We start from the raw sequence: 20,663 nt of genomic DNA on the forward strand, positions 1-20,663 counted from the left end.
GAATTAAACTGCTAGTTTTTCCTGGGAGGGGACTCCTCCTATATTCAATATCCACTCCAAGGGTTAATTGTTTTTTTTTTTTTAATTTTATTTTGGGCCACACCAATTTAATTTCTTGGTTCACGGATTCGCTCGCTCCTATTTTTTGGAAAAAAAAATAAAAATAAAAATTACCACTCAGCAAATTTTCACCATTAATGAAGCCATTCACCAACTTTCTGGTGTAGCAAACATAAAAACTGCACTACTTTTGTAATTTTCAATGAACAGGTGCTGTTACTGTACAGTAATAGTGTTTTTGTACTTTTTTCAAGCTGAAAACTTTTTATTCTTTATGTTTTGGATTAGCCTTTACCTTTACCCCAACCATTTTACAAGTTTTATTTTTATTTTTATTTCGCCCTCTCGCTCCATATTTTTTATGAAAAAATCCGTGAACCAAGAAATTAAATTGGTGTAGCCTTGGAGTGAGTGTGCATGTTGAAGTATAAGAGACATGAAATTTTATAATGTGATAACTATGAGACTTGTTAATTTGATTTTCAAATTTTGTAGGCTAATATCTTTCTAGCCTGAATCACTTATGACAGCCTGCCCAACATCCGGGCAGCCTCCTACTAGGACTCGGAGAGGGGCACATTACAGCCCCAAACAGCAGAGTTTGTGTTACACAAACTACTGTCTTTCCAATATTGTAACTTTTGTCTGTTTACAGATCACAAGACTGGAACCTGTTTTGTTGTGCCTTAATAACAAACAATTTAATAATGACGACAAAAGGGATGATAATGGCCCAAAAGACCCAATCACAGTACCATTGTCTTTTTCTTTATCTTGTCTGTCTGGTCCATAAGTACAATAAGCCAAGCACTTTCTCATTTATCATGTAAGGTCATGTAGATACTCTCAAAGGGAAAGAGTGGACAACATGTTTTATCTGTACAATACCTTGTCATTGCAATCTCTCCTGGGAAAGGCTGAGTAGAGAATATGTGCCCTTTTATAAGGTCAATCCACAGATCTCACTCTGGGCGCAGGTCAGAAGTTTGCGAGTCAGCTTTTGTGGCCTGGATAGTTCGATTATCTCTCCTTGTTGAAGCCTTGTACCTTCCCTGCTCTTTTACATGGTAATCAGTGCGCTAAGTCAGTGTGGGTCATTTGAATACACACAAGACACTTTGACATGTGTCGCCACGTGTGTGCAGACAAATAGAGGGCTGCTAGGGCCCCTTCATTAGCATACGGCAACTCTATTGGTTTTTTGTGGAGGAAATATTTCCGTGCGACAATGGTGGTGATCGATTGAGCCTTTGTTAGTGTGAAACCCTAGGAGTTCGCCAGGGCTGGTATGTAGTAAGGGATACATCATGCCAGACATACACAAAGGCCCAGCCTGCCATACCATTCCCTCCTGGGGAAATAGCAGTAATCTTGTTAAAGTATTGCATGATTACTGTAGCGGGTGCTGTTGGGTGGGACGTGTTGAGTGTGCGGCTCGTGCCAGCCTGCCCTGCAGTGTTTGGACCAGGTTTTGTTTGGTCTGAGTATGATTTGTGTACAGTATTTGAATGAATTAGCATATTGTCCAATCAAGGGGAGCGCTGCTATTGGTATGCAAATGTGTGAGGGGTGAGCAAGAGGTGCTGCTGCCTACAGTGGAGTGAACCCTGCTATTTGGTGTCTGAATTTTCGCTGCCTTTGTTTGCAGGTTTTAGGCAACAAACTCAGCAGTTCTGGTGCTGATCGCTGGTGAGGGGAAGCGGAGCTGCCGTCATCAACATAATTGAAAGTGTGTCTGCCGACTCAGAAATGTGGACTCACCGCTACAGCTAGGAAGGTAAGCCGGGAGCCCCAGCTGATAGTTTGTGAGTTGTTGAATGTATCCCATCAGTTGACTGCCTGCAGCTGATGAGTGTACTAGTGAGACCTGTCGTCTGCTAGTGCCACCTTTCATGCCACTGTGTCCACCATGGTTTGTTTGTAACACAAGCAGTGGACGTCCTCTCCTCTTGGAGTGTGTGTGGATGTCAAGAGGGGGGATTGTTGGTAATTCTCTGTAATTGAACTGCAATCTTTTTTCAGATTTCCCCCCATTTCCCTGGGGGTACTTGCAGGCAGGGCCAACCTAGTTTATTAGACTTGCAAATGAGGGTAAACATCCCTCAGCAGTCAATAGACTGGGATTGTGAGGAGGAGAAAGGGCACTCTATGAGTAGGGGTCAGCCAGTGGTATGCACACGAGCTACACTCCCCAGCCCAGCTTGAGCCTGTAATGTCCAAGGCCCTGACAGACCAGAGGGATGTTATTCAATGTGCACTTGCCATTCATAACAGTCTGTAAAGGGGATTGGAATTCTCTGCATATGGCCCCTGCATATGGCCCATTTCTCAGAGTAATTGTGGGGGTAGCTTTTTCCTAGGGTCAGTCTCCACTTGTTTACCCACTCTGCGTAAAATCAACAGCCCCATTGAGAGAGTTGTGGGGCTTGTTGTGGTTGGAGCGATCAGGGATGCCCACTGCGTATTAGTGCTGTAAGTCAGTGAGTAAAGCACATACACAAGTGGATAGGGACAGACCAAAGTGTTGGCCACATTGTGGCATCCTTTCCCTGGAATCTGTGGTATTCCTACCAGAGGAATTGCGGGAATTGCATTTCAAAACAATCAGGTGGAAGAAGGATGTTGGGATCTTCTGTTGACAGGGATGAATGACTTGGGAATGGTTATAAATGGGTAGAGAAAGTTGTCATCATGCGGCTATGACAGAAATGGCAAGTGCACAGCACATGTAGAAATTTTACAATCAATCACAATGTGTTTCTGTTATTATTTACACTGCTGCTGCTTCAGAATATATCAAATCAAATACAGCACCAGGTTTTCTTGTTGTTTGACTACTCTGTTGTTATGATCAAACCTCTTGGAAGTTTTGATTTGTTATGTTGAGGGTTAAAAATGAGAAGGTGTTTTGACTCCAGCATTCAATATATTCAGTTGAGAGACAAGTTTTCTTTCTGGATCACTTAGTTTTTGAGTGAGTTATTTGTACTCGCTTTACTCTTTGGTAATTTGGTGTAATGATGCAGATTTTGACATTTTGTTTCTGGCACATGCCTGTCATGTGTCCAATAAATTGTCTGCCGATGGCACATAAACGAGCGCTATCAGCAGCTATTGGAGGCCATTGGACAACTACTTAGGGTACTCATTGAAGAATAAATGGTAGGGAAAAAGCAGTAATTCGAGAGCAACAATATTTGGAAAAGAGGTGCCTAACCATTTCAAAATGCATAGAATGCGTATTACCCTGCAGTAAAAGTTGGTGGTGTCTATTTGAAAGTGCGTCTCTGCTCATTTTTTTTTTTAGCACTTTTTATAAGGGATGTACCAGATCTATTTGCATCATTGTGGGATAGGAGCAATATGTAGTATCATCCTTCTTTAGTAGGCTGTATCATTGTTTGCATGTTGTCCAGCTTTATCTGACTTCTCAGAAGTGGAAGTGGAAAAGTTACAGAAGTCTGAGTATCATGATCTTCCTAATCAAATTGTGTGATGTCTGGAAGTGTGTTTCAGAATTAGGTGAAGATGTTGTCACTATTCTAGGTAGGTAGGTAGGTTGCAAATTGTAGTCCTATGACTGGCTAACTCCTCTGACTTATCAGTCAGGCTATTTAGCCAATTCCTTCTATTTTTCCCAGCACCTATGGAGTCTCAGACTACCTTCTTTAGGTCTAGCCACTGTTGTGAAGTATGGATTGTTTGTTAGTAAAAGAGGCCTCACATTAACAGCTCATTGATAGTTATTACCTGTGATATTGAGGTGTTGCTTTCTATTCAATCATTTGTTGATACCTTGGTTGTTAATGCGACATGTCTTGATCTCTTCCCACCCCTAACCCTGAACCTAGCATTAATTAGACATTGTATTAGGATTTACCATAGACTTGTTAAAATTGACTACAATCAACAACACAAAGCTTACAGTTATCATTTGGCATGGTTAACCACTTGTTTCTAATGTTGTTTTATAAGCTGTCTACAATTTCTGTCATCACCACTTTACTTGTGATTAGTGTTTGTGCATGAATTTACTATTATTGCTAGAATAAAGAACCTGCTAAGAGGTCTTTCTGCTTGACGTGCTTCTGGCGGACAATGGAAACTTGTCTTCTTTGAAATATCCATAAAGCAAAAGTAGACAAGACTGAGTTCTACATGCTCTTTCACTCCTTTGCCACCTCCTGAACGATATAGGGAGAACAGGTTTACTTTTCAAAGACTGCCTCTCTCTTTGTCAGATGCATGTACTTCATCATTATCTCACGAGACAGCCTTATTAGAAAACAGGGAAAGTTATGTTATGATTGAGATACCAGCTGATTTGATGGGCTTTGATACAGAAATCAATAATTCAAATGGGGAGCCTGAAGTTGAAGCTGGCGAGATTTTATTTGTAAAGTAGATCATTTATCTCTGACAGTTCCAATCAAGAAACACAGCTAAGGATACAGGATGGATTATATTCCTGAAGACAAGGCAAGAACCTGTAAACGGGGATCTACAGAAGTATATTTCAGAGGAACTGCAAACATTTGGAAAGAGGAAAATATACATTTGTACATGTAATGAACTTAACGCCATGCATTTCAGTTTGATGCTGAAATTACAGTATAGGCTCATATGTTTGGATTTGGGTAAAAGAGCATTCTTCCCTGCATATTTTTTTTTATTTCCTTCGTAACTTTCTTAGGTACAAAATGTATTTCATCCATACATACTGAGTATTTCTGTTGTAAATTGGACAGCAAACGGTTTGCATATTTGCAAACTTGCACCCACGGGCAAACCGTTTCAGTTTTTTGAAAAGGCATGGTAATGCAATGTGGTGTGACCTCTGACCCGCTGATTTTGTTGTGATTCTGCACAATTTTGTACTTCTGCATCAGATTATTGGTCTTCAATCGGAACTGGATCAATGTCTTGCCACATTCTTTCATGGTCTTGGAAATGCCTCTGAAAATATTCTGCTCCCAATATATGCTAATGCTATACGTTTCCTTTGGATCCTGACTCATCCCCCTCTGATACAAGGATTGTCCAATATCAGGCCTGTCAGTTCCCCAGTCGACCAGGATGCGGCCTGATAGTAAAAACGCATTTTACGATTGAAAATGCAACAAAAATACCCGACTGACAGGTTTAAAACTCTACTTTTCCCCGTGATGCCACCAACTATGAACACAGGTGCCAGGATGTAAACTGAATGGACGCCGCTTTTGCGTTCATGGTGACAGTCCACAATTCTGGATAGCTAAAAACCGTTTCCACCTTGCTTGGAGGTTCCCAAGTATCCGAGAACACAGAACTGCAAGAAGGGAGAACTGTGGGACAAGCAGAGCATGGAGACTGTATCAACTTCTTAGGTGACAGGGGAAGTATTGTTTGCACAAAAAAAGCAACTCTGCCTTAGGAAAAATAAGCCCACTTACAGACCATGATTTTAATCTGATCATAATCAGTGCTCAAGCAATACACTTAAGTTAGACTTGCTCAAAGGGTGCAAGAATGAGACTTGAACCCTGCACCTTTGGTTTAACTGCTCCAGCAAGGTACAGTGTTTACCCCTGGCGACAGTTGTATGCTCTCCTGCCAGTCAGTAGAAGCCAGTTGCTGTTTGTATTTACTTGGCCTGTGACTGGCTTCTATGCAAATTTCCTAGGTGAGTCTCCTTAACTGTGGCAGTTTGGCAGCTGAGGCCAGCCCTGTGCCAGATGTAACAGCTCGCTTCAACAACAATATCCCCCTCTTTCCTTAACCCCATCCTTGCAAACTTGTATAGACCTTTTCACAGATCCTACTGAATGCTGGGAGGCACAGGCACCATGGGTAGCTCAGAGGGTAAACAACATCATTACCATGACAACTTGTGGAAAACTCATAATATGTGCAGGAAGCCAGACAAATTGTATCTGTTTGTTTATAAAAAAAATTATCCCTGATACTTGTTTAATGTCTTTTCAATTTTAAAGCTTTGGCCTTTTTTTTTCAGGCTGTGTTTTTTTTTGCATGTAGTTTTTTTTTTTTTTTACAAGTGTTGCATTGTTGTCTTCGGGACACCTGACCAAGGCCATATGTCTGCCTGGAGATTAATCTTTTCTAGAACGGCCATTGCATTCTTGGAGTAGAAAGTAATGCAAAATATTGAATGAGCAAATTTTTCTGAGATTCTATACATTTGTACAATGTATTTTCTGTAAGTCAATGTTTTCAAATCATTGGCTAGATGGCAATAAGTCCAACTCTTGGTTGTGACTGGTTCTTTGAATGAAGGCAGTTGAGGTTCTCTGTTATTCAGGTTAGCAACATCAATCACTTTATTCCATTTCCTTCTCTGCCTGCAGCAAGGAAAGTTGCTTTGACCTGAAAGAGAATGAGTTTTTGCACATGGACATTGATTGGTCTAATCTCCCGCACATTTACTGTGGTAATGATGGAGTCGATGTTGTCCTGTGATAAGTCGTGCACTTCTAAAGGGAATGATGGTTTTAGGATCTGTTTTCACAGTAAACTGTTTTGGTTCCTAGAATCATGTTTGTTCATAAGTGGACAACAAGGCTTTATAAAGGGTTGAGTCAAATGCTGGTGTCCCCCTACTGCTTGATCCTCCATCTAATACAAATTTGGTGCCGAAGGCAGGGAGAAGGTTACTAGTAATATAAAATGTCTGCCTACTTCTGGAGATGTCGACCAGGATCAAAAGAGCCCTAATGAGGTATTTAACATTGCATTACAATGTGGTATGTGGGTTTGTCTTTGGAAGACAAAGGTCAAGTTTGGGCCACCTGGCAGCTGTCCTTGGTGCTGCAGCAGGACTTTCGTCTTTGTATCTTTTGTCCAGGACATGTTGTGGTCTTGTTGTACCTGAAAGAAGAGGCAACAGCAACTCTTCCTGAAATGGAATGAATGGAAAATGTACTCTTGTTTAGCTATGTGGAAGAACACAAGATCTGTCTGTCTGAAGATGAAAGGGGTAGAAGTTGTTGCTTGTAAAGTCGTGGTCGATTTCACAAGATACAAAGTATGTCTCCAATTTCAATCATGCTGGCTTTCTGATCTGACTGCTTCAAAGAGTTTGAAAGAAGATTCCAACCTTTTTAACAGGTGATAGTAGCTCCTTCCTTTGGGGATGTTGACAGGAGTGTGAGAGATAACAGAGAGCCAAATATGAGTACTGTAATTATTATAACAAACCCACTCGGCCTCCAATCCACTAACAAGCTTTACTTGTATATACTATAGGATATCAGATTATCCTTTCCCTGCCAGTTACTGACCATGGCAACAACAAGTGCACAAAGCTTAATACTGTAGATTATGACATTCCAGATGGGCTATAAAAGTTTGAACTACCAGCGTGTCCAAGCCTTTCGTTCTCATTTTGCACGATCATTGTTACATAGATAAAGCAGGCTGTTGATTGGGTGGCATTTATAGTTGACGATAAAGACTTGTAAACTTATGAAAGCTCCCTTTTGTCCATTTCAGGTGTTATCCAGTCGACATGTCATTTTGAAACTGATTGAATTGGTCACTGTAGTCTAAAACTTTTCTTTATCACTTATTAACACTGTAACTTGCTGACAGATTTGATTCTGCACACCATTCACACAATGACAAAGGTTAATATGATTAGTTCTAAACCTGCTCAACAATATGATATGTAAAATTGTCTTGATATTCACTATGCAGGTAAGGCTAGGTAATATATTGTTTGCCTATTGTATTGTTCTACTCCATCATTGTTACAGGTTAGACAGTAAATAAACTATTTGAGAAAGAGTCTATCATAGGAGGAGCCATGGTTTGAATGCCCTCCAGTTTGGGAACCTTAGAAGGGGGATTTAGGTTGGCTGACGTAGACTAGCTTGTTTCTTTCACGGGCTGCCTGTTGTCCGAACACATTCATGCGTGCCGTGTCCTCTCAAACGTGAAAATGAGTCGTTACAAAAGTAAATTGGCATCGGTAAACAAGCAATAGGTTTACCCAACATACACCTTGTTTCTGTGTGAACACCGATCGCCTGTACGTGCCACTGGGGTGGCGTCACTACGTACCATTGTGACATGTTTACGCTGAGTTGGTTTGTATTTTGAAAGGTGGAGAAGGGAGGTTGATGTTTTGCCATGTACCCGCTCATTTGTTTTTCCTTGCTACAAGTGTTCAAGCGTGTTCAGTATTTAGATTTCCCCCTAAGGGTCTTAGGTGATAGCACAAGCCCAGGATTGCTACAGTAGTCTTCTTGACTCGTTTTGTTCCCCACCTTTATGTAGATTGTGGAATAGAAGGCTGTGATATGCTAAGCCTGTGTTTTTCTTGTTTTCACCGTGCTGGCAGGGCCCGTTTCGTGTTTACAATTTTCTTTCAAGGACAGAGCCGTGCTGACGGCAGGCGGTTTCAGGTGTAAGGTATCGCACCTGGGTGCAATTTATCCCACCGACTTTTGTCTGCCTCTTCCGCTGTCGGAAGCAGCCTGGACAGGCTAAATCCGACTCATTGGCTCCTGTCAGTTTTCTGCCCTTCCATCATACTTTTTCAGTATCAACCTGAGCTGGAAAAGGTGGCAATCGTAGGACAAAAGGTCACACCTAGAAGGAGAGTACAGGTAGCTGCTGAGCTGTTTTTGATTAGAATCTTACGTACAGATGGAAAATGATATGACATTAGTAGAACTGATTTACAGAGAAAGGTTATGCATATTCATCATTATGGGAGGAGAATGTTGACATGGCTTGGTATCCTCTTTTAGCACCCATTAGTTTTAAACTGATATCTGTCAATATTGTGATACTTTGGGATATTTTTAGTGACTTCTGAGGGCAGTGACAGTTAGATGAAGGTGATAGGACAAGCTCTATAATGCCAGACTCTTTGAATTAATGAAGTTACTAGAAATTTAAAAGTTATGGTAAACTGTAAGCTTATAGTTGTACTTCACATGTCATTCAGAGAGCACACTTCTGCTATATTTATACCTATTTTTAATATTTTATTCATTTATAACTTTATATTAAAAGACAAAGTACTGCAAAGTATGTATATGTGTGTATTTCTGTGTGTTATTATGAATGTTTTATAATCATATACAACCCCTCTGAAAATCCTAGGAATTAATTTTCTTAAAAAAGGATTTCTAGGAAACAACCGTAGTCTCACTGTTATGGAAATGTTCCTCATCCTGTTTATACATGTGTGCCAGCCAGCCAGAAGTCAATTGCAAAAATACCTGGATGATACCAGCAACAAACACATCGACCACAATTACGTTGTTTTGAAGCTTGCAATATTCAATAACACAGATGGCCATGTATTACTGAATGTCACAGGTGTTGTGTGTGCTGATGAACACCCTGATTGCGCCAGGATGACAACAGGCTTGTGCCACAGTACTGGTAATCTTCAAGCAGATATAGAGAGGCAAAATTGTGATATTTCTCAAGTTAATAGTCCCGTAGAGCACAATTCTAAGGCCCTTGAGAATCGTTATGATTTTTCTACATCTACCCTGGTGCTGAGAAGAGAGGCATGACAAAGAAACTATGGCAACTTGTGACAAAATGGTTCTAATTCCTCCTTACACGTTTAGAAACTGGGCGACCTCAGACTTTGGATGAAGCATGATCCTTTTGCGTTAGCTAGTAATGCAGTATGGCTTTGCATATTCAACAAAGCACACCGGCATCATAACCCACCTCTTTTCGTTAAGTGTGCTGGGTTCTTTTATGTGCAGCACCTTAAGCTCCCTAATGCACTTTCGGAACCCAGTCCCTGAGAGATCCATGGAGGGAGGTTTGGGAAAGGTTTAGGTGCATACTTTTGGCAGGGAAACAGATCACAATCATATTAAAAATATTATTTCGCATCCCTTTTAGGTTTATTGCCAGGCCATAAGAAAATGTAGGCTGGACTGCCTCCAATAACTTGTAGGGTATGCAAAGTGTAATGTAGTATAAGGATAAGAGCACAAACTGTTGACCTTGTTTTTCTTCAGTGGTGCTCTAAATTTGTGCTCTTCCTCTTTCTTTGCCTCTTCTTGAAAGCACTTGGTCCAGTTTGATTGGGGTTAGTGACCTGTGGATGGAAGGGTGTGACAAGCCATTCTTTCACAGTGGGGCTGTCTTTGTGCTGGTCAAGCGTTGACCTTTCAAGCCTTGTTGTCCCTCCACCTGCAGAAGTAGGGTTTGAAAGACTCAGTTGTCGTCTGCTGTGGGGTACAACTAGGGAAAAGATAGTGCTTTGTCAAGTTTTGTGGTCTAACTGTAGGACTATGTAGTTTAAATGTTTTAAAGGCCAAGTTATTTTAAACTTGCTGAATTGATGTAGTGCTTCTACTATGATAGTATGACAGATGATCTTTTAATTTTTGTTGCATCATCTAAGTGATCCTGTGATATTTGATAGATTCAACAATTTAATTTGTGTGTAAACAAATGTTGTTTTAATGTAATCCTCATTACTACCCCATGCCATAATGTATAGATTTTGTTGATAATGATTGAGCAGATGTTAGGCAAAAATTAAAGATCTGGACTAAATATGGTTCGTAAAAACACAGAAATCTCTGTAAGCCCAAAATATTTGAAAAGATGTTATCTGTGCTTGTGTATAGCTATCAAGATGTAACCGTTTCTGTGCCTTCGCTTTCGCCCACTATAGAAATTCTAGCATTTCACCAGAGTACATGCCTTGAACATTCCTGCTGATTTTCCAATTTAATGCGTGTGCTAAACATAGACTGGGCAGCCTGGCATTCTGGGAACAAAAGAAATTTCCAGAAAGCAATTTACCCTTTCTGCAGTTTCTGTATTTGATATATGAAATGTCATTTCCACAGTTATATTTTGCAATTTTTGGGCAGTTGTGTCAAAATGAAAGATCACATCAACAACAAAAGAATGCTCTGTACTGTGACTGTACACCAAACATATTGCCAATGACTCCACCTCTCATCTTTTACTTCACCTAAACTGATAGATTTGCGGCGCCTTTGCGTGATCATTTTCAGCTGTAGACTGTGTGGCCCTGGGAGTTGAAATCAAGGCACCAATATTAATAGGCAGAAATCTTTTGGTGCCATCTTTGCTTGTTGGTACTTCTGTGTACTTGAAGATCAGTCTTTGGGTGATTAGGTATTGCCTATACTTACATCTTGTTAGCTGCATCATATATCTACAGGTACATTTGCATTAAGAAATATTCGTTGTTTCATGTCCGCATATTCCAATTTGGAAATGAAGACCTTAAAGTCATACAAGTCAGCATCACCATGAAAATGTGTCACAGAGCTTTCTCTATTGTGACTAATCAACCATTGGAACATTGCATGGAAGCAGCACCAAACTTCTGTTAAGTGGTACAAAATAGCCCTAATCTGCCCAATCTGTTCTGCTCATAGGAACAGTTACACGGCCATGGTCATCGGATAGGCACAGGTCATCCATCCATAGCTGCTTTACTGTTGAGTGAAACAGGTTTCATCTCCGAGCTTGCAGGTGTATTTTGTTTTCCTCCACAGCCCTCAGGTAAGGTGGGAATGCAGTAACATGTCAACACGTTAGAGTCTTCCAGAAATTTCCAAACAAAGCTTGCTGTTGGTCTACCAGACCAGAGAGGCAGGCACGCCATGCAGCGACTTGCTGTGTATCGCGTGAAAGTGCTCAGCGGCGCTCGACGTTAACAAAAGCTCCTGCCAGGCTTCTAGTGTGTCAGCACGTTTCTGTCTTCAGCTGGGACCAAAACACTGCAGTTTGTCTCCGAGAATTTGGCATGCGATGTTTACTTTGGGAGGGAGGGGTACGTGTCTAATTGTGTCTGGTATTCAGCGGCTAGGATGTGACCGTCGCCAGGACGGTAACCAGGTGCAGCAAACCACAGGTGTGCAATGGTTCGTGCAGGTTGGGAGAGCCTGGGTAAAGGACTTGCCTCTGCAAAAATGTAGCACTCTGTCTTCCAATGAGGCATGGTTTGGGGTAACCACTGTTGCATCGCTGGATGTAGTATATCATTTGGCTGGAACATGGTCAAACATTTAAGTTTGTTTCCAAGACAAAAATATTTACTCACTTGGTCATTTACTTATCATTTTGTCTTCTTCAAGATGAACCATAAAGTAAGAAGAAGTGAGTCGTTACACCCGCAAAGAATGTGTAGGATTTATCGGTATCTACCCACAGTTAAACGCAGATGACTTTTCACTCTCTGATTGGATGAGAATCCTTGTGCGTAAGGAGCTTTAGCCATTTGATGTTCAAGGTGTAGTGGCTGCACTGGCAGAATGCCATCACCCACCTTTTTATTACCAAAAGAATAAGTGCATCGTCAGCTGAATGGAAAATAGCTGGAAGCATTTGAATGAAGTTTTTAAGACAGGAGAAATTGTTGCCAGCAGTGGTGTTGTCTCCATGGCAAGATAAGAGGAAGGTAGGTTTATGGACTAGCCTACAGTAAGCATGTGGTCTTGTGCAGTGTTGGAAAGAAATAAAGCTTGCACAGCCTCCTTGCATGCCTTGGGCAACTGATTTTATTTGGGAGAACTTATCTATGAATACAGATTGCCTTGTGAGCAATCCAACTTTACCTTAGATTTCATACTGCCGGGTAACTGTGGGGACATTCCTTTTCAGTACCATTTTTATGGCATGGTGTAAAACAGGATATTATGTTTTTAGATGAAGTGATACATTCTCTAGATGTTGAGCAAATGCAAGAAGGCTTTGGGCAATCAGAATCTGTATCTATTTGGCGCTGGAAAAGAAGTTTGAACCTCGCTTTGTTAACACATTTAAAGATCTACCAGTATAGCATTCTGATCAGTATTGAAAAGTACCCTTACAGGTGGTTGGGTTGACCGATGGCTGTCAGATATGTAAGCCGAAGCAATTGATTGTCTAGACTGGCTGCTCTGTGAATGTTGCAACCAGAAACGTAGCAGGGAAAGTGACTGTAAAGTGGTGGACAAACAAGTTAATATGTTATGAATGATTCATGCTTTTCCAATGTAGAGAAACCTGTTGTGATTAAAAATTAAAAACTTTTTTTTTTTCAAATTTTGTAGAGGTGGGTATTTTAAAACAAAGATATTTTTGGTGCATTAATGACATTGATACTGATAGACAATGATTAGGTCATTCCGAATGGGGTAGAACTAAAGTGCTGCAGCACCTTTCTGCAACTGGTTAACACATTATCAGATAAAATTGTTCACAGATGCTCCTGCCAAGAGGATAACCACCAAATTACACATTCTGAATTTGGCCCTGGTGACTAAAGAACACGTACATGTATTCAAAGAACAGATTGTTGCCTGCACCTGGGAATGTAAGGTGTTTCATTTAAACTTTCCCTGTTGGAAATAAGTAGCTGAGCCCCCATTCAACACAGGAAAAAACCATTTACAAGGGGTGGGATGTCCAGGCATTAGTCCAGCAGAATTTCGTGGCTCTTTACGAAAAGTCTTGGGATTAGGAAAATAGTTTGGGATAAAAGAATGACCTTAAGTTGAGGTAGGAGTGTTTGGTACGGAGTTTTTGCTCACTGAGTGACACTAGTGATAACTGAAATTTAGACAACAGTTAATCGGATTTAAGGTAACCATTGTTGAAGTTGATTTTGTCACAAATAGATTTATTTATTTTTTTTTGTAACACAAATTATTTTCTTCCAGTTGAGTGATTATTTTCTTGCTGTTAAGTAAGCCCACTCTATCAATTGTAGGTTTAATACTGGTCAACTTGGACTTTGGAAAAACACTTAAGATTTTGAGACACAAAAACTATCTGTACATCCTTGAGATGTATAATAGAAGGAAAGAGACTCTGTCTGACTGCCAAAGGATTACATCATTGTCATTCCAAGGGAAGTAGCAACCTTTCCTGCCAGAATTATAACGTAGAAATTACCAGAAAAGCAGGCTTTGAACCATCATTGTCCTTGAAGATATGACGAAAACAAGTCGTTATCTGGTGCAAATGAGGCCAACAGGGAGGAGCCCTTCTTCAGATTTCTGTGATTTTCATACCAATCGAGGGTAAAAGTTTGATATGAAAGGAATGTGAAAATCAGATTAAAGCTTTTGGCTGCCAGGTTTGATTCTTGAGCCAAGTCTCTGATGACGTTCATCTCATATCGTTCCTGACATCCAGCAGCCAGTGCCTTGAAGTGTTTTTGTCGGTGGCAAATGTGCTCTAGCATTTCAAAATGAATCCCTGCAGATGTCGGAGAGGGGGCGGCAGAAATGTCATGCATCTTGCTTTGTTCGTATTTCTAAGGACAGCACTTAACACTGCTCAGCCTTCGCGGTGGGCATGCAGATACTAGTACTCCTACCTGATTTATTGGCACACTCATGTGGCATGTCGTCTTTAAAAGTTGTCGGTAAAGTATCGATCTGCCTCCCGAGGAATCATGGGAAACTCATCTCCGTCCAATCATGACATCAGTCCCCATAGAAAATCTTCCAAGTAGGGATTGACCACCGAGGCCATAATCTTTCCAACCAACCGCAGTTCCTCGCTTTTATTACAAATGTGACATTTCACGCTAGCCCGCCCGAGGCAAACATCGATGGTTAATACGCGTCAGACCACCATATGAATTTAGGAGATACAGCCTCAATCATAAAACCTGTGGAATATCTTATCTGTTATTGATCTAATGCGGCTGTGGAGGTACAATATGGTTGCTGAATGATTAGCAATAGCACGTCTGCACATTTGCCAGGGGGAGATTACCAGTCCCCTCACATGGCTGCCACACCTACGCGGACATGTTAATCTTGGTTTTCCTGGCATGCACGTATAGATATGGCCGTTAGGACGTCATTGAACAATCACATTAAGACCCAGCAGCCCTTTCAATATTCAGCCCAGAGTGTGGAAATATGGGCCGCAGCTACTCATAAAAGCTGAAGAGCTATAGACAATTACCTGAAATTTTTGTAATAATGTTTTTTTTTGCAGCTTTTCCCAGTCCTATAGAATGAATATGTACTAGGTTGCTTATCTATTGTTACAATTGCAACTCCTACAAAATGAAATTTATTAGATTTGCAAATAAAGTACATCCTCTGAAAGATAAAACAGTGTGTTCTTTTATCTATTCCCTCTCATTTATACTACATTACATTTTATTCAATAAGATTACCATTTGTTGTGTTAAAATGCTAAGGTCTATGACTGTAAAGCCATTAGCCAAAGTTAATTCCTGATGAAAGTGTTCAGGACTAATATGTCAGCATGGCTATCCTTGTTATGTGGAAATATCTGCATCCAAAATGTTACAATATAGAGAAAAAAAAAAATCAAGTTTCTTTTCTAAGCCCTATAGCATTTCAGGCTGTAGCTTTTCATATCATATTTGGGTTTCTTTGCAAAGTCCTCTAAACTAACTTTTCAGACCAGGAATATTCATTTTCTATAGCTACAGCTGAAAGTTTGTACCTGTTGCAAACTTCTTACTTTCTGTACTGGGCCCTGATGGCAAACTTTCATCACAAACCATATTTTGAAGATCCATTCAAAGCTTTTGGAGTCGTTAATAGACAAGGCCAGAAACATGTATATTGCCTGTAGTATTAGTGAAAACATAACTTCCCCTTGCGGAAATCATGTGGAAATTGGTCTGGTCTGCCGTACATAGCCCTCAGGTTCACACACTTTTGACATTGCATTATCTACGAAAAGACCAGAATGGACAAAAATGAGAAAGCAAAAGTGATCCAGAGATTTAACAAAGATATATTACCAAGTTAACTCGTAAAACAGCATATTGGCAGAACAAAAATGTGAATTTCAGGAAAAAATTAAACTAACAATTTCAGTGTCCATTACCATTCCGTCTGTCAGAGCCAGTAGTGAATAATTTAGCTGCACACTGAATTTCACTGCTTTTGCCACAGGCCATCTACATGTATAGCATGGCATCAAAAATGGAAAACAGCAGTAAACTGTTAGTACTGTAGGGTCCATAGCAACCAGTGTTGTTGAAATTGAGAGCCAACAGATCGCACCTTAGCAATCATAGAACCATCCTTAATCAGCTAGATATGGTAGTATTGAAATTGGAACACAGAAAAGAGGCTACTGATAGCTTTCTTTTTATGACACCATCCTTCTGTATCCATATATGGCTGTTCCTATAGCAACCATGATGAAGCTGCCAGAGTGAATTTGTGAACCACAAACCTAACATCACATCTTCTGTGCATTGCAGAGGCCATAGTCCAGAGGCCGGGTAAGTTTGTACCTGTAGTGAGGAGCTTTTTTTACTAGGGTTATTATATTGGTTCCTTCACAGGATAAACGGTCAAGGTACATTTTATTTATATCAGTTTCTCTGTGTGGGTGGCATGTGGGCCTGAATATCTGTAATAGGCCGCTTCAAATTCATCTGAATACTTTTATAATTTATTCATATTCAGTAAAGACAACATGTACTACAGATAGAGTTCTGTCACATCCCATGATTTGTGTTTTTTCTCCTTTTTATGATCCATCATTTTTGGGGAAAGCGAGAGTTACCTTATGATTAGATTATGAATATCTATGAGAGTCTGGATTTCCTCTTGTTTGGGTCAAGAGAAATAGCTTTACTTTTCCGTGTACATGTTAAGGTTGTAGATCACGCTTTAGAACATCTTACTTCCTGTGGATGCGTGTTGCTTTTGCCTAATTGGCAGGAATTGGTGTTCATGAGGCATATTTTCCCTTGCTCAGACTCAGAGAACATGCAATCAGACTGGGATCATTTCTGACTGAGTTTGATATTGTCTTGACTGGTTCCAGTGCCAATAAACACAGTCTTGTTATTTCGCTGTCTGCAAAATGTACTTATATACCTAATTACTCATGAGGTATAGTCAAAGTGAGCTCCAAGCCAATGTCACCACCTGTCTACATAGACCTCCTCTGAGTGGTCTTCTTGAACAGTGCTGACTGTAGTAAAAACCTTTTTCAACGTATCAAGTTGTGTGTTAGATTTTACTTATTAGTAGACATTCCACAAACAATAATACACAATGTAGGTATCTTGGCCAGTGGAAGCAGCATCGTATTTTATGCATTGCAAATATGTCTGACTTTATTTGATTACTTATGTGGCAATCAACAGACCATTTTGATGTAATGCAATCCATCTAGCGATGTCAACGTTCTACTGGTCTGTGAGTTGATATTGTGTCTTGGGAATGCGAGATATCCCTGAGCACTTGTTTCACTGAACACTTGTGTTGTGAGATTTAAACTGTGGCGTTTGCAGGTGAAGACTCCCAAACAAACCAGGGTAAATCATCCGTCCCGCCCCAGTCCGCCCTGGCCATTCCAGAGGCACACAGAAGTGTAACAACCCCCTTCCTTCCGCCACTCTGCCAGCCCAAACCTTTGATCTTTATCTGCGCTGGGGTAACCAAATCTCAGGGTTCTTTATGCAAATGAGGCACTGCTGGGTCCAGGTGCTGGGATCAAAGAGCCAGACAGGGATGAAATAGTGGCAGGGTGAAGGGTTGTCTCAGAGCAGTGTTACTTACAGGGAGTAACTCAATAATACTGGCAATTTATTGAGCCAAGCTGCGTGTCCCCCAGCTTGCTGAGACAGGATATTCTGTGGGCAGGGAGGGTGAGTTCCAAGCACTTTCTCTCTCCTGTTTGCTGCTGTTGGGGGTATAGTTTGAAACTGTTGACAAAGCAGGGTAGTAGTGTCCGCATTTCGAGAACACCGACTGTTGCTTTGTTTGTGTAGCACGGGCTAATCTGTGCCGAGTTTGGGGAATGGTGCCGAATTGGGACAACATTCCAGCGGTAGGTAGCAAGTTATGAGGTGTGACTGGTGAGTGAGTTGGCAGTTTGTTGCTGCCCAACTTGTCCCAGCTTCTACAGCACACTTCTAACAGGTGCAATCGCTAATAATTTACAGACTTGCCTACTGAAAGGGTATACTAAAGCCTTTGTTAGCAAATTGAGGGTGTACTCACGCAAATGGAGGCACAGCATTCAAAGAGACTCTTCAGGGTGGAAAAACTAGTTTAGAATGTATGCAGTGATTGTTGGAACAGTTGTATGTGTAACATGCCTCATTTGTTCTTTATCAAATAAACTTTGTCCAAATTGGCTCCTTGCCAAAGGCATCTTCAATAAACACTTGATTGATTTATTTGAGCTAAGGCTATATTGATGTGGATTTTACAAATAACTTCTTTGTTTGTTTGATTGAAATTAATGGGAAAATCCAACACGCCAGTTACTTCTTGACTTCTTTATGGCATCCTGATCACAGTTTCTTGGAAAGTAGAAAGAGTTCAGTTGTATTTGCAGCCTTTTAACACTTGTTCCAATGGTGTGGTGTTTGTATCTACTTCACAAGGTTATCTTGATACACAGGCCTGTTTATAAAGATTGGCCTGAAGTCTCGAGGACGATTGTGTCAACTTTTTGGTGTTTACCCCCATCTTTTGCGTACGATGGTTGACTTGCACCCTTAGTTGATAGCAATTGGACTTTGTCCACAAAACGAAGTGAGATCAGCATTCAGAGAAAACAATACTGCAAAGACTTGGCCAGTCCATTTTACAAGAATGGTAGCTGTTTATGTATGTAACAACTAAACGTTTTAGTGCAAATATTGGTTGTAATATGTTTTATGATGGTTGTTTGCAGTGTCAGTTTTATTGAAGACATAAGGCTAATGTAAATAACTTTCTCTGATATTTCCCCATTTTGAAGATATCCACTTGTATCATAGTCCTTGGAGGAAAGGAAGTGCTGTCATTTAAGAGCCTTCTTATCTGTTTCTGATCAAGTTGGAGGGTCCACCAGATATAATGCTGGTTCACCTTTATGCTGGTTCACCTTTATCCGTTTGGTAACCTATATCCTTTGTTTTTAAAAAGATATTTAGGATATGAAGTCGATGTTCGGTGGTTCAAAATTGCACTATTTTGAAAGTATTACAATTTTTAACCACCGTCCATCGACTGATATTGATATCCCTGAAAATTTTTCAAAACAATGGATATATGTTACTCCGCGAATAAAGGTGAACTAGCATTAAGTTATAACTCTAAGCCTTGCAGTTGCAAGTCTATTTTCTTATGATATAATTTGCCACAATAGATGAACTTAAATTCTATTTGAAAATTCCTTGGTAGTACAAAAACAAACATTGACCCTATTGGAATCAAGTGTTATAACAACCCCAAGCATCATGCTGAATACAAGTTTCTAGTGTCACTATCTAATTGAGATGGACCTAATTCTCTTTGAGATTTCACTGCAAAGTGCTGGGTAAACAAACAGATTGCAAATCTGGTGGGAAAGGCTGCAACTGTGGCCTCACCTCTGACCTCTTGCAGCTCATACAAACTCAGGAAACAACATACCCATGAGCCTTTGTAGGCCCTGAGAGTAGGAAGAGGTCACTGCAATCCTGGGATAAAGTGGGCAACCTGTCTTTATTCAACGAGATTAATATGCATTATTTTGCTTCATTTAACATCCCTCTCCTAAAGCCCAGTTCGGAATCCAATACATTATGAAATTTATTACCTTTTTATGTATTGACATCCTGTAGCTGTTACAAATGCTCTTCACTTTGTGCACTATTAGGGTGCTCAGTATATCAAATTTAGGCGGGTACACTAATACATTAGAGTACCAAAGGGTAGAAAAGGTTACTTTGGGATCCCAATTTCTTTTAGTAGGACAGTGCATTGTTCTTGATAGAACTTTTTCTAAGCCATACATACTTTAAACCGAAGATTTTATCCGCATTCACTCACTCACACATGTAGATGATGCAAAAACTACATGATGTTGTTACTACATAGAAGAAAACAGATCAGTCTGCGTCTCCTGGATGTCACCATGACAGCAGGCTGTCACCATGGTAACAGGTTGAGGAGGTCATGTTGTGACTGGTGCCATACAGGAATCAGCCACTGGTGTTTGGATAAATATTGTTAAAGAGATATTCTGTCAGTAATGCCATAGTCAATAGCTTAATCCATAATTCATATCTTGTTCATTGCTTTCAATGGAATTGTTGATGTGTAGTCCCCAGAGATGGTTGTTACAATGATATGGCAAAGACGGTTTGAGCATGTTCTGAACAAGGAAATATTATTAGGCAAATAAACATGGTGAAATACCAAGTTTGGTATGAATATGTTCAGGTTCCTGGTACCCGAACAAAGAGACATGTTTGTTTTTCATGCCAGGTAGCACTTTTGCTATTCATAGTTATGTGGACATGTTTATGGAATAAAGAATGCACTACTTTTCTGATGGGCCATCAGGTAATGATAGTGTTCCTGTCTTTGAAATATCATAGGTCATACACGCCTCCAGACCGAAAGTTTGTGCTTGTACTTCAAGTTATTCTAGGACCACTACAAACGCATGTGTTTCACCAAGGCTATGATTCTCCTTTTAAACACAATATTCAGGATACTTGCCTAAAGCCAGATTCGAGGTAATACTAGCCAAATGTTTTCAAGCAAAGGGTTTCTGTTTTTGTGAGATAACAGTAAACCCAAGGTAGGGACCATATTTTTAGATTCCTATCTGCCTAACTGGATATTTCTCTGACAGACAGTACCCTAATTCATGATTGT

The 20,663-nt window shown here is 40.3% G+C and overlaps 1 protein-coding gene across 1 annotated transcript in view; it reads left to right on the plus strand.

The window, feature by feature from the left end:
• LOC118410962 (zinc finger MIZ domain-containing protein 1-like) overlaps window positions 1-20,663 on the plus strand; it is a gene marked incomplete in the record, with an annotated part of 128,490 nt that overhangs the window by 22,527 nt on the left and 85,300 nt on the right. Inside the window, 1 exon segment of the mRNA XM_035812944.1 lies at window positions 1,709-1,837.

The sequence above is a fragment of the Branchiostoma floridae genome, chromosome 3 (assembly GCF_000003815.2).
Source record: "Branchiostoma floridae strain S238N-H82 chromosome 3, Bfl_VNyyK, whole genome shotgun sequence".
NCBI classification, from domain to species: domain Eukaryota; kingdom Metazoa; phylum Chordata; class Leptocardii; order Amphioxiformes; family Branchiostomatidae; genus Branchiostoma; species Branchiostoma floridae.